Source organism: Anabrus simplex, chromosome 12, assembly GCF_040414725.1.
Source record: "Anabrus simplex isolate iqAnaSimp1 chromosome 12, ASM4041472v1, whole genome shotgun sequence".
NCBI lineage: Eukaryota > Metazoa > Arthropoda > Insecta > Orthoptera > Tettigoniidae > Anabrus > Anabrus simplex.
The window spans coordinates 70,801,799-70,816,584 of NC_090276.1; the positions used below are offsets into that span (position 1 = coordinate 70,801,799).

The following is a 14,786-nucleotide window of genomic DNA, read 5'->3' on the forward strand; positions in this document are numbered from 1 at the left end:
GGAAGTTAAAGTTAGGCGAGTTCTCTTGTACGGTACTTGTACAAAATTCAATCAACGGTATACTTAGATTAAACTAAACAGATCTTAAATAATGACACTCATGTGTTGCAGTCTTTCAACACTGCTTCCCAACGCAATATTTTCCTATTTGTTGTATTTCTCTGGTTTTCAGTTTTCAAATCAAATTGACCTACCGAAATGATCTGAATGTATTTTTTCAAGATGCCTAAGAAGTTTAGTGGATTTTATACATTAGGACAAGAGAATATCAAATTACTGTATACGGCTAACTACAGTGGCTGTTGATGATGAAACTAATCCGTACAGATATTTATTTTTAATGGAACATATTGAGACGCAGCTGAACTAGAAGATGCACTTCCTAACAGATTATCAACGATAACATGTTTATGTCCGTAAGACGACGATTTTAAGTTGAAACTTATAAATTATTTGTGATTATTCAATGAGTATGATATGAAAATGAACCATTTCAAGACTAAATTGATATCAGTTGGTAAGAAACTTGAGAGAATTGAGTGTCAAATTGGAGAGAAATAAGCTGAAAGTTGTTCTTTTTTACGTCGCACCGACACAGATAGGTCCTATGGCGATGATGGGATAGGAAAGGAATAGAAGTGAGAAGGAAACGACCGTGGCCTTAATTAAGATACAGCCGCAGCATTTTTCTGGTTTGAAAATGGGGAAACCAAGGAAAACAACATGTGTCAGCAGTGCGGCTGAGCTTTTTTAAGGTTTATGGAGGGGAGTCATGACTTTAACTTCTAACCATTTCCGTCCAAATAAACATTTCTTCTTTTAATTTTGGGCTTCTAAAAGTTCTTCAATGCTTCTTCTTTCGAAAATTGTAATTGCTTTCACCCTACAACTATTTTTAAAAACTCAAGCTGTCACTTTTTTAAGAATAGAGCAAGTGCACGCTTTCAACTGTTATTTTCTAATTTTTAAATGTTTCTTTATCATGTACAAAATGCTTCTTTCCGCACATTTTCTATCATCTTCTTGTGAAACTTTCATAAAACCTTTGAAAATATTGAAGAATTAAAAGTTACTATATATTCTTTTGTTCGATTTGCTTATTAAAAGAACATAGAGTCCGCCTCTGTGGTAAAGTGGTTAGTGTGATTAGCTGCCACTCCCGGAGGCCTCGGTTCGATTTCCAGTTCTGTCCCGAAATTTGGAATGTGGTAAGAGTGCTGTAACGGGTCCACTCAGCCTCGGGAGGTAAGATGAGTAGAGGGGGGGGGGTTCGATTCCCACCTCAGCCATCCTCGAAGTGGTTTTCCGTGGTTTCCCAGTTCTCCTCCAGCAAATGCCGAGTTTGTACTTAAATTAAGGCCACGATCGCTTCCTTCCCTCTTCCTTGTCTATCCCGTCCCATCTTCCCATCCCCCCACACAAAGCGCCTGTGATGCCGCCGGTGCGAGTTACTGGTCCTCATCCGCAGTTGTGTCCCGCGACCTTAAGTCTCACGCTCCAGGACACTGTCCTTGAGTCGGCATAGGTGGAATCCCTCTCCGAGTCCCAGGGGAAGAATAAACCAACCGTGGACGGTGAGCGGATTAAGAAATAAGAACATAGAACGACTATTTTTTAATTTTTTAAAACGAGAGAACTTAATATTTTACCTCGTACATTTGTTGTCTGACAACAAAAATAGAACACCTAATAATTATATATGTGTTAAGGATCAGTTGACCAAATTCAAGCTTCAGAAATTAAACATTCTTAGCAAGGAGCATTTTGTCGTCTTCCGAAGTAAAATATAATAATAATAATAATAATAATAATAATAATAATAATAATAATAATAATAATAATACTGTCATTTGCTTTACTTCCCGCTAACTACCTTTACGGATTTCGGAGGCCGAGGTGCCGGAATTTAGTCCCGCAGGAGTTCTTTTTACGTGCCGGTAAATCTACCGACAGGAGGCAGATGTATTTGAACACCTTCATATACCACCGAACTAAGCCAAGATCCAACCTGCCAAGTTGGGGTGAGAAGGTCAGCGCCTTAACCGTCTGAGCCACTCGGCACGGATAAAGTACAATAACGAGATCTATAGTTCAAAAACTGATTGACCAATATTCTCAAACGTTTGTGTGATAATTTATCTCAAGACCACGTATTGGCTGCTAATATTTGGCGATGAAGGCTAAAAAACTGCATTAGTACAATATTTCGATTACGACTCCCTTTAAGATGACTTTAACGCATTCGGAAGGCATCGTCGTACTTCCAAGTGAGTGAATGTCTACGTTAGTTGTATCTTTCATCCGAAAATGGCATCATAACTTACTGTGGTGTCTGTACATTGACTTGGTAAGCAGCAACTGCTGTCTCCGTACTCTGTATTCATTGATTCCTCAGTGTCGAGTTGTCATGCTGTAAGTGGTTCTCCCAGGCTAATGTATGTCCTAATGCATGTATTGATTGAGTGTGGCAGAGAGACAGAGTTATGTAAAGTACCAGGGCTCCAGAGTTCGTATTACAGCACCTCTCATTGAGATGTCACTGTACCGCCTGGAATGTATAGTGCATGTTGTACAGCTCTGCATTGCACTTCACTGCACTTCTGAAAAGAACACTCCGGTTGCCAAGTAACTACTAGTATGCTACATTTCAAATGTTATTGATTTCAACGATCTAAATTCTATATTTTTGTTTGCCCGTTTGTCCCAGTATAGGAAAACCAGTGAAAATCTCTGTAACAATTATTTATCTTAAACACATTTGTCGGAAAAAAGTGAAGCGGTATGTGAGCGTTAGAAAGTTCGTCATACTGATGAGCAATTTGAAAAAAAAAAAAAAAAGAGGTCCATTCTCGCTTCGTTGTCATTCTACCAGCTGCTGAAGTTAGCCAATCAGATCGAATTAGAGCCGTGAGACTACTTGTAATTAGTATCAGCACGCGGGGAACACCATGCGTCGCTTTTACTTGCGCGTATTACCACTATGTTAGGTACACAAGAGGTTTGTGATTAGTAGCGACAGTGTGTGATTCAGGGCGGGTTTTACAGTACCTGTGATTATTACCACTCTAAGAGCGACACCATGGTTCTGCCTTGTCTATGAATAGTACCCACTATGTGAGGAACACCACGAGATAGGACGAGTCCCAATAATTAGTACACCTATGTGAGGAACTCCATAGGTTTGCGTTGCCTATGAGTGGCGCCATTATATGAGAAACACCACAGGTCTGCGTTACATGTGCGCACTACATTGCCTGTGAGTAGTACCATAATGTGTGGAATACCGCGAGTCTACGCTACTCCTGGTTAGTACCGCAACATGATAAATAGCATGGTTCTACTTTCCTAGCGGTAAGTACCATTATGAGGGGCCGATGACCTGGATTTTGGACCCCTTTTGACTACAAGCATCATCGATTCAGCATTGTGCTTTAGAAGCAGTCCCTCGGTCAGTATATAATATTGCCCTATGCACCCGTAAGCGGACTGGTACGCGCTCGAGCGCCTGGGCCAGGACTCCATAAGCGGACTGGTACGCGCTCGAGCGCCTGGGCCAGGACTCCATAAGCGGACTGGTACGCGCTCGAGCGCCTGGGCCAGGACTCCACAAGCGGACTGGTACGCGCTCGAGCGCCTGGGCCAGGACTCCACAAGCGGACTGGTACGCCGGGATGCAAGGTCGCATATTAGAGAAATTTGTGACATCTGTTGGCATTTTCCGGAAACATTTCTAATTGAAATCTGTTCTTGGTGTCTCAAAGTGTCACCAGAGTGCTCTGGTATGCAACTTTGGCAAAGAAAATTGATTAAAATATCGATCGAGAAATCTGTATTCTGTTGTTGACAAGATGGCTGACTGAGAAGGAATTTGCTTGCTCGCGCGAAATGCTCAGTAATAGCGAAATTCAAAGCATATTTGATGTTTTACACTCTGATTTCAGCAGTATTAGTGAGGATGTTATTAGTGATCCTGTGCATGAATGAAAACGAAATATATCACCAGAGATGTTTCGCGTAGTAATATCGTACGACATAGAATGCTGAATGAACTTTCTCCCGCCCCTCAAGATCCGATTGTGACTGCCGGATTTGAACCTACGATCTTGGTACCTGGATGTGAACACTTTACCACTGATCCTCAGACTGAATCTTAATAATAATAATAATAATAATAATAATAATAATAATAATAATAATAATAATAATAATAATACACCGAGAGAGACATACGGCTGTAAGTTCGTATTTGGGATATAGGTTCGAATCTCTTCATTCACTTACTCGTGACTTGTTTCCCATTAATTCCTTATTTCCAAATCAGGCAAATGTTAGGCTCATGTCGCATTGGTTTCCTATTATTTCCTTTTTTCAAATCAGCCAAATGTTGGGCTCGTGCCGTATAATTAAGGCCATAACGCACACTAAAGAACTTCCGAGGTGAGATAAGGTAATGAAAAATTTAAGATTTCAAAGGAATTTTTATGTGTTATATTTCTGTAAAGTTCTGTTTTTTTGTGTCATGAGCAACAGTGTGGAATTTCTCAATAATATACAACAGGTCCCGTGATAATACGCGCAGTCTATCACCCAGTATACTGGTTTAACCGAAAGCTTGCAACACCCAGGTTGCATACTAAAAAGTTGGCGGATTCCTAGCAATGTCAAAGCAAAGGGCGGGTGGATGCATATGGGTTAACGCTAGTTTCTGGGAATGTGGGGCATTGCGGGTCGGATCCACTGATTGTTATAAATTGATATCCATCCTTTCATTCTCGTCATCACATTTTGAATTCTGGTCATTGGATGACTTTGAACTTTTAAATTGTCATTACATTTCGTACCATTAGGGGCCGATGACCTAGATGTTAGGCCGCTTTAAACAACAAGCATCATCATCACAAATAGAGGAATGTCGAAGCGTTTAGTAAATTCACAGAGACTTGCAGACTGAACACTGAAATCCATAACAGTCTATAATTAAGTAGGGTATTTATGTACGTATGATAATGTATGATTTTCATAATGTGCGTTTTGATTCCCTAGTTTCAGTAGCTTTAAATTTATTTTGGACACTTCCACCTTGTAAATTGTATGGTAGAATTTTATTCTATCTCGTTTATAGTAGTACTAGTTTCGGTCTGTTACTGACACCATTTTCAGCTACAAAGATAAACTTAAAAACTATACATCACAAACATTAAAATATGATAAAGCTCTATATAATAAATTACATTCCATTTTTGGTTGAGTCCTAATGAATTAGGAATACCATTTACATGTCCATTATTAAACACTATAAAAACTTTGTTTCTGTCCTGCAGTCTTGTAAAAACACATTAAACATAATAAAATACTATTTAAGAATCTTAATCTTCGTCAGACTACATACAAACTTGAATAAAGACTATTCAACCTTTTACCGGGCGAGTTGGCCGTGCGGTTAGAGGCGCGCAGCCGTGAGCTTTCATCCTGGAGATAGTGGGTTCGAACCCCACTATCGGAAGCCCTGAAAATGGTTTTCTGTTGTTTCCCATTTTCACACCAGGCAAATGCTGGGGCTGTAGCTTAATTAAGGCCACGGCCGTTTCCCTCCCACTCATAGGCCTTTCCTATCCTATCGTAGCCATAAAACCTATTTGTGTCGGTGCGGCGTAAAGCAAATTCTAAAAGCAAAAAAATAAAAACTTTTGTACTACCCAGTTGTATCTTCCTATGAACGTAGCCTCCAGTTTATGATGTAACGCTACTGGTGAATAAGTGTGAATGTATGCAACAAACAATTATTTAAATTACCCGGTATTCGAGAGGCAGTTTACTCCCTAAATAGCTTTGTTTTGATTTAGCTACATTAGTTTGAATGGAAGCAGCTGAAAGTTGTCAAAGGTGGATGTCCTCGAGAAATGCATTGCTGTTCTTATCAGTCAAACGCACCAGCTTGAAGTTGGGAAAGTAAAACATATTTTATCATTGGTTTTCCGAAAGTAGGTTTTGAATTAAACGGGACTTTTTCTCTCTCGTGTTGAAATTTTGCTGGTGTGTTAAAATGATGTCATAAACATTTGTGTTCTCCCTCTTAAAACAGTAATCACCACCCCCAGTATGTCAACGCTCAAAAATTGGATTTTTAAGAAATTGTAAATTTATAAGAAAAAGATGTTTTTTTTTACTTTTTTTATCAATTTTCTAAAGTGTTTTTCAAATGCAATCATACTTCTAATCTCATAATCCCCTTGTGAGTACAGCAAGTCCAATGTTTTTAAAAATAACTCTATCCCGTTGTACTTTACCCTTCATATATTTTTTATTCTGTAGATTCATTTCGCCCCATAGGCGGGCGGGTTTTAAGCTTGGCAGTAATTTAGAGACTGTGGAAGCAAGCATCAAATTACTCTTTCAAACAGCGGGAGGCTAGCTTTAATTTATTTTCCTCATCATAAAAGACACTTTTTAATTGACTTTTGTAGACTACTACTACTTCTCCAGATATGAAACGTGTGTAATCAAATTGAATTTTTCATCGCGAGCGAACCGCAACTGGATGTTCTGCATGGAGGGGGAGGGGAAGTGAGGGTACGTATCCCCAGCGGAGGTCAGTACAGAGCGGGAGTAAAAAGATAAAGCACATTAAACTGTGCAGGCGGGAGAAGATAAAAATTGTAATAGAATTTGCGCTTCGTACGAGAGAGGTCCTGATTTCGCCAGGGATACTTGTCGAAGCCATCGCTACTGTCCAGGTTATTTTCGTAGTTTTCTCTCCCTTTTACTAAACACACCAATTTTTCTCTTTAAATGCAGCACGATTCTTGTGAGAATATACTAGTTATTTCTAAGCTGATGGTGAAAGTTGTGATCATATTTGATCATTATTGTTACTATCACAACCCGCTGTTCTGCGATCTAGCAAGAGTACCATAAATTCTAGGGATTCTTATAGGGTGTACCCCTAACGCTTATCCAAACCTCATAGCACACCATGTAAGCGGGCTAGTATACACTTGTTACTCCCTTCAATGAGTTTGCATTTCAACCTGTTATTGCCTACAATTTTGGGTTCTGCTGATTGTTATTATCAAACCCCCGATATTTAGACTGCAATATGTTACTTTCCTCTGAAGAGCAAACCATTAACTGTACCAAAGATTTGAAAATATCACAATGATGATAAGGAGATTCACTTTCTATGGACATATTAAAAGGATGGAACCACAAAGGGTTGCCAAGAAGATTCTCACATTTCAGGAGAACAGGAAAACGCCAGTCCTATGGGTGAAAGAAGTCCATCGGAATCTAGAAAAGTGTCGATTCAGCGCAAAGGACATAATAAATAGAAAAGTCTTCAGAAGAGAACTTGCGGAGGAGATCGAAGATGTCTCGGACGAGAATATAAGAAGGAACGGAGTATTCTCAGCACGAACAAGCCAACGGATGAAGGAGTACTGGCGGAAAAGGAAACTGATATAGAACATGAGAAAGTAAAAGTAATAATAATAATAATAATAATAATAATAATAATAATAATAATAATAATTACAGGCCTCCAAATCTCTTACGAGAAAACACAATACACTGACTCCAAGAACCAAAGCAAGCAAATATGGCAACAACACACAAGTTAAGCCCCTCAAGTACTTAGGTGAAATTATTGGGAACACTGGAAGTGAAATAATACCTACGTAAAGCCTACACAATCACTTAGAATATGTACAATAAGAAATCGCTTTCCACCAAAGCCAAATTCAGCCACTACCACACAGTTCTTCTCCCAGAAGCACTCTACGCAATTGAGACGTCATCCTTAACCACCAACACCGAGAACATAGAGAAAAAAGAACACCAGATACTCAGGAAGGTATTTCGCCCCAAGATTCAAGACGGTATCTGGATGCATAAAAACTCAGAAGAACTGTATTCTATGACTGAGCGATTCTCCTCAGTTGCACGAAAGAGGCGCATGAAATTTTACGGACACATCGCACGAGCGGACGACTCTCGACTGAACAAAAGAAATCCTCTTCATCATTAACGGAACCCGACAAACCAAATTACGCTAGTTGATAGACACTCAAAGCGACCTTCTAGAAATGAATAATGACCCACTGGTAACTGCACAAACCACATTCAGACAGAAAATCATTTCACACAAGTTGACATCCAAGAACCCAACAGCCAGGAACTTGAAACACGAAATACTTGGACACAAGAGCGGAGACAAGCCCATAGTGAAAGGACGGGGAAGTTTTGGTAAGATAAGATGAACAAGAAGTCTAGTGCTAAATAATGGTTCTACGTGCCCCAAAGAGGGCAAATCGCATTATATATTATTAATAATAATAATTATAATAATACGCGTGTATTAATTCCATTCTATATACAACCTTGTGAATATTTTGAATTATTCTACAAACATTGCAAGCATCTACATTGTCCATAATATGCTGCAGTTCTTTTTAATACCAATGCCCTGTACAGCAAATAAATTCACAGGGATGTGAATTATTTTGTTTTCATTCCTGTCGGCCGGATGCTATTTATTATGCCGGTGAATGACGTACATAAATTTGTACGAATTAGTACAGGCTCTATGTTATCTCCAACATGATACATATTTTAAAATCTTGTGATATTTTAATAACTGTATGGTTTCATGTCAATTGTAGAAACAGAGACATATTTCGATTGAATATGCATACTGAAACATGGTTTCTATTCCACACAGAATCGGTGAAATGTGTTAATTTAATTGTATACACTACATTGAAACAGGTACATAGACAGATATTTTTTAAATACTCTAGCGGAGAAAAATGTCCAAACACCATTAATGAAGAATACGGAATCTGTGGCAGTATATTTATCGCGGTAAGATATTTAATTAAACAAAGGTACAAGATTACAGGTTATTATCCGTGTGAGATAAGCCATCGCTGGTCCAACAACAACCTGTGTAATCGCCTGACTGTTGAATTGAGGCATGCAAACGTGTATGCATTGTGTCATACAGGTGTCGGATGTTAGCTTATGGGATGGTGTTCCATGCCTGTTGCACTTGGTCGGTCAGTACAGGGACGGTAAATGCCGGTTGCGGATGATGCTGGAGGGCTCATCCAGTGATGTCCTATACGTCTTCGACTGGGCACAGATCGGAGGATCGATCAGGTCGGGGCAACATGTTGACACCCTGTAGAGCACGTTGGGTTACAACAGCGGCATGGGGGCGTGCATTATCCTGTTGGAAATCACCCCCCGGGAATGCTGTTTACGAATGTCAGCACAACAGGTCGAATCACCAGACGAACATACACATCTGAAGTCAGGGCGCGTAGGATGACCATGAGAGTGCTCTTATTGTCATAGAAAATTGTTCCCCAGACTAGAACTCCCGGTGTAGGTCCAGTGTGTCGACGCCATAGACAGGTGAAATGCAGGCGCTCACCTGGCCTCCTTCTAACCAATACACGGCTATCACTGGCACCAAGTCAAAACCAGCTTTCATCGGAAAACACAACGGACTTCCACTCTATTCTCCAATGAGCTCTCGCTTGAGAATCACTCCGTCCAAATCTCACAGGTAACTAACGCTCTTTCCCAGTTCAGCCCGTATATAAAGCAAACCTGATGTACAAAGTCATTGGGCCGCTACTAGCGTCCCCCTAATGCGATTTGCGGGACATTTGAATCAACGTCATCTTTCAGATGTATAAACACGCCTACTAACGTTCGTTAATCTAGCACAACCCCTTCTTCTTCTTTGGATGTTCTTTTTCCGCCAGTGTATAATTCCAAATCTCAGAGCAGAGTAAAATGGCTTACTCTGCATGACGACGGCAAAACTAAGGTAGTATATCAGTATTCAGACTTCTTAGCAACCTTTAAATAACCACTGTTTCGTCCCAGTGTGGAAAAGGATCGTCAGTTATAATGCTACACCTTTCCAAGGTCCCTTCTAAGGATGGGTGTGATAAAGGCAGATTACTGTCTGATGGCACGGAACTTTAGCTGCGCACTAAATGAGTTTCTTATGCGGACGAGTCCATCTGCGTTGGGGGGGGGGGGGTGACGGCGTCACTTCGTTGGTTGCTACGAAAGTGTTCACACCTGGTCTTCGTAATTTGAACTGTATTGCAGGCTAGGATGTCAAGATGGCAGCACAGCGCTAGTTATCCGTCCACAGCTTGAGTGAGAGAGGAAAGATGTTCAGTTCTCTGGTTGCTCAGGAAGCCCCAGAGCAAGAAGAATTATTTAGAGTCGATTAAAATCTCCAACCCGGCCGTGGATCGAACTCGGGACTGTCTGTACCGAAGCTTTAACTATGACCAATCATTCAAGGATTCGGACGTTTTCTACAACTCTACATGGACAATTAAGCATGAGAAACTCACAGGAACAGAGTGTATCACCATACTTCATGAAATTCTTTCCTATATCAAATGTTCAAAACGCCCTCCATTGGCACTGATAGATGCACCAACCAGGGTCAAGTATACCAACCTCACGTCGGTATATTTCTTGCTCTTATTGAGATAATTTTATCAGTAACGTTTTCTAGAATTAAAGTGTAACAAATTTACTTTACCTGGCTAAACCCTAGTTCCTAATTCTGGTAAGAAGCAAAAACTTTCTGACCTGACTATTCCTAGCACAAGTTTTCAAATGTATGGGAACTGGAACACTGTGTTTATAGAAAGAACTTACTATTATCATCTCCTATTATTTATAGGAATGTACCCTAGAGCCCTTTATAACATAAAATTTCCCCTTCGTCGCAGATGATTTTCCTTCCTTGGGCTCTTTGTGAATAAGGGGGACTTATCGTGTCCTCAGTCGGCTGAGCGGAAAACCTATAATATGCAGGCCTTTATCTTTAACGGGGATGTTACAGGAATCTGGAAACACATATCAGATAATATTAGAAGTGTCTTCTAAAGTTCTTGTGTGCTGTTAGATCATAATACTACAACACTGTTTTATAGTGACATGTTTCGCTTGAATTTCAAGCATCCTCAGCCTATATCATCATCTCAAAAATTTGTGCTTAATTATAATTCTAAAATTAAGTAATAAAATATATAAACATAGGAATTTATGAACACATTAATAGTTTAACAATATGAATGACTATACTAAAATTGGAATAACCGTTAATTCTTCAAATGTTGAAAATGTTTTGGCTAAAATTGTTTTCTCAAAGTTCTAGTTTATTAAAAAAATTGTAATTTGACTTCTATGTTAAAATTTGAGTCGTAATTATAGTTAAAACTGATTGGTGTCTGAAGATTAAAATCTTGGATACGTCGGAATTCAGCTTTAATTTTGAGGCTTGCTGCTGTAATTTAATAGTTTTGAACAGTAAAATGTTGAATTAGTTAGTTTCATCGAACTAGTCTTCTTTTTACGATCAGATTTTCCGTTCGTAGTAGTTTTAGTCAAAAGGGACGTCAATCCAAAATCTTGAGGAGTTGATTTGTTCCTTTCATAATATTTGAATGATGATGCGTCTGTAACAAAGGAAATTTACGTGAATAATGTTGTGTGTTATTGTGCTTTTACAGTGATCTGATGGTTTGTATTCACTTACATTAGTTACATGTAATGTAAAGTTCTTGTGAGCACACGCTCTTACTTTATTGGCGATCACATATTCGTGTTAGGGAGAACCTAAACTATCTGCGTGCTTTGAAAGAACTTCATTTCGATGTAATGAAATTGATAGTTAGAGCAAATTATATCTTGTCGCTAATTGTTTGTGAGGAGACGCTGCAAGAAGTTGTACAGTAAAGGGCAGATAGAAACTCATTACGGCATCATTATCTATAACAGTTCTTGGTTCTTGGTATAGAAGTTCTCAGCCGGGGGTGTTTGTCGAGGACTGAAGCGGTGCCAGTCTCTTTGCCTGTGATGTTGCTAATAATACAGGGTGACCCGAAAGACGGTTAACATTTGACGAGACAATACTTCACGTAATATTGGAGGAAGAGAGGTAATAAGTGAGACACATGATTGGCGTGACATGGGCTTTCCTTGACGCCAAATTAAAGTTCAACCCCTGTGGGTAGGGGACGCAGATGAATAATACACCACGGTATCTCCTGCCTGGCATAAGAGGCGACTAAAAGGGGCCCCAGGAGCTCTCAACTGTGGAGCGCGGGTTGGTGACCACGGGGCCCTTAGCTCAACCCTGGCATTGCTTCCACTAACTTGTACCTGGCTCCTCACTTTCATCTATGCTATTTAACCTCCCTTGGTCAACTCTTGTTCTTTTCCCAAACCGACGGTATTGGAGCATTCGAAGCCTAGGGAGTCTTTCGTTTTCACATCCTTCATGGCCTTTGTCTTTCTCTGTGCGGAACTTCATTTTTCGAAGTGTCGAAACCCTTCTTTGATCCTTTCTCTCTTTCTCTCTCTCTCTCTCTCTCTCTCTCTCTCTCTCTCTCTCTCTCTCTCTACCCCCTGTGTGTGGGGGACGCAGGTGAAGACTACACCCACAGTGTCCCTGCCTGTCGTAAGAGGCAACTGAAAGGGGCGACCAAGGGATGATGGCATTAAAACCATGAGACAACTAGTAATTAGTATCATTACGTGCGGAACACCATGGGTCAACGTTACTTGCGACTAGTACGACTTAGCGAGGAAAACTAGGGGTCTGCGTTATACAGCACCAGTACCATTATGTGAGGAGCACTGTGAATCCGGGCGTTGCTTGTGATAAGTGTGATCGTGTGTATTCCACCGGTCGGTTCCAATGTGTTCAGAATGGGTCTGCGTTAAATATGGATAGAAACACTTTATGAGAAACAGAATGGGTTTACGTTGCCTGTGATTAGTACTACTATTTGAGAAAAAACATGGATCTGCGTTGCGTGAGAGTAGTACAATTATGTGAAGAACACGCCTGTGGGCGTTATCGTAATGTATGCTACACCGTGGATCTACATAACGTATGATTAGTACCGCCATGCGAGGAACACCATGAGTCTACGTTACCTGTCATTACTACCACTATCGGAAGAACACCATGATTCTGCTTTACCAGAGATTAGTACCATTATGAGGGGCCGGTGACCTGGATTTTGGACCCTTTTAGATAGTAAGTAACATCGCTGTAATTAAGATATTGTGAATCGGATCCACTGGTTACTTTTGTTTCACGATCATTTTTTCAATTCTTCATCATCATTCGTTTCAGAATCTAGTCAGTGGATACAATTTGAAATTTTAATTTTCATCTCGTTCACCTCGTACCGTTAGGGGCGGATGACCTAGCTGGTAGGCCCATTTAAACAACAAATATCATCGTCAAAATATAAAGTACTGAAGTTTCACTAACTGTGCCTTTTCTGGTAACGTCAACATGCCGCGATTGCAGGTGAATCGGACGTCCTCTCTCACGACAGCTCCTCTTATACAATACACTGGTCTCATCACTGACATGTTGCTGTCCAGCGCCATCTGTTGGTCATTTTGTGTACTTAATGTTGGTGTCAACAAAACCCCATGACATGCGAATCATGTCTCAATTATTACCTCTCTACTTCCACCGGGCGAGTTAGCCTTACGGTTAGAGGCATACAGCTGTGAGCTTGCATCCGGCAGATAAGTGGGTTGCAATTCCACTGTCGGCATCCCTGAAGATGGTTTTCCGGGGTTTCCCATGTTCACACTAGGCAAATGCTGGGACTGCACCATAATGATGGCCACGTCCGCTTCCTTCCAACTGCTATCCTTTTCCTATCCCATCGTTGCCATAAGACCTATCTGTGTCGGTGCGACGTGAAGCCACTAGCAAAAAAACAAAACAAGCAAAAATATTGCATGAGAACTTACTAGAGTAGCACTTTTAACTATTTCAAATTAATAGATAACTCGAAAACGGATCAGACTTTCATTTAAGACAACTTTTCTTTACCACCCTTACAATTTCTTAATACCTTAAGTTCAGCAAGTAAGCCTCTGAACTTATTTAGTACAATTTTAAGTCGCAAAATTGTTAAAATAACTGGGTAAGTTTCACATTTCATATGTTGGTATTCATGACGTTGGTCCATTCGTGACTAAATAAAATTGCGTAAATATGTTAGTGATTGCGTAACGCTATTGTTGTTACACCTTAAAATCAGCATATTAATGCATTGCATTTATGATATTTACTACGCTGTAGCTCATAATATTCGAAGCCTACAGACAAGATCTAGCAACACTGGTTGAAACTGCTCTACCGTTTAAGCCACGCAGCAAGCACAAACCAGGAATTTTTGACGATTCTACCCTGTGTGAATTAAAAGTCCTACCTACTTGAATTTTGATTGTAATTTTGAATATCCCCTTTTTACTATTAGTAATGATTTTTGATTTACGCAAAAATAGCCTATTTTCTGTTTTAGCAATCAAGATTTATTGAGCACACGCCTTCTTACGTGTAGAACCAAATTTAACCTACTGTATATAAGACATTGCTGAGATCAGTTCTAATTTACAAGTCTGAGACATATTCGATTACACGGAGGAATTGCGAAAATACAGACACTTTAGAGCAAAATATTAAGGAATACTTTTGTATTCAAATATGAAATACTTCGTCTTAAAACAATAATCACCTCCACTACCACCGTGTAAGTTTGAAAATGGAATCGTGAGGCCGCTGCATCTGCATAAGTGTGAATAGGAGCAACTCTTTAAATAACCTGCCATGCTGGTCATAGGACAGGATGGGTACGACACGTTGTTAGAATTGAAGAGAACAATTATGGGACAAAATGGTGTGAAACTTCCCTCTTATGGGAAAATCAAAT

The 14,786-nt window shown here is 39.9% G+C and overlaps 1 protein-coding gene across 1 annotated transcript in view; it reads left to right on the top strand.

Moving 5' to 3' along the window:
- The window catches only part of Pxn (Peroxidasin), a 296,390-nt gene that overhangs the window by 46,100 nt on the left and 235,504 nt on the right, over positions 1-14,786 (top strand). The gene's annotated exons all lie outside the window — the stretch shown is intronic.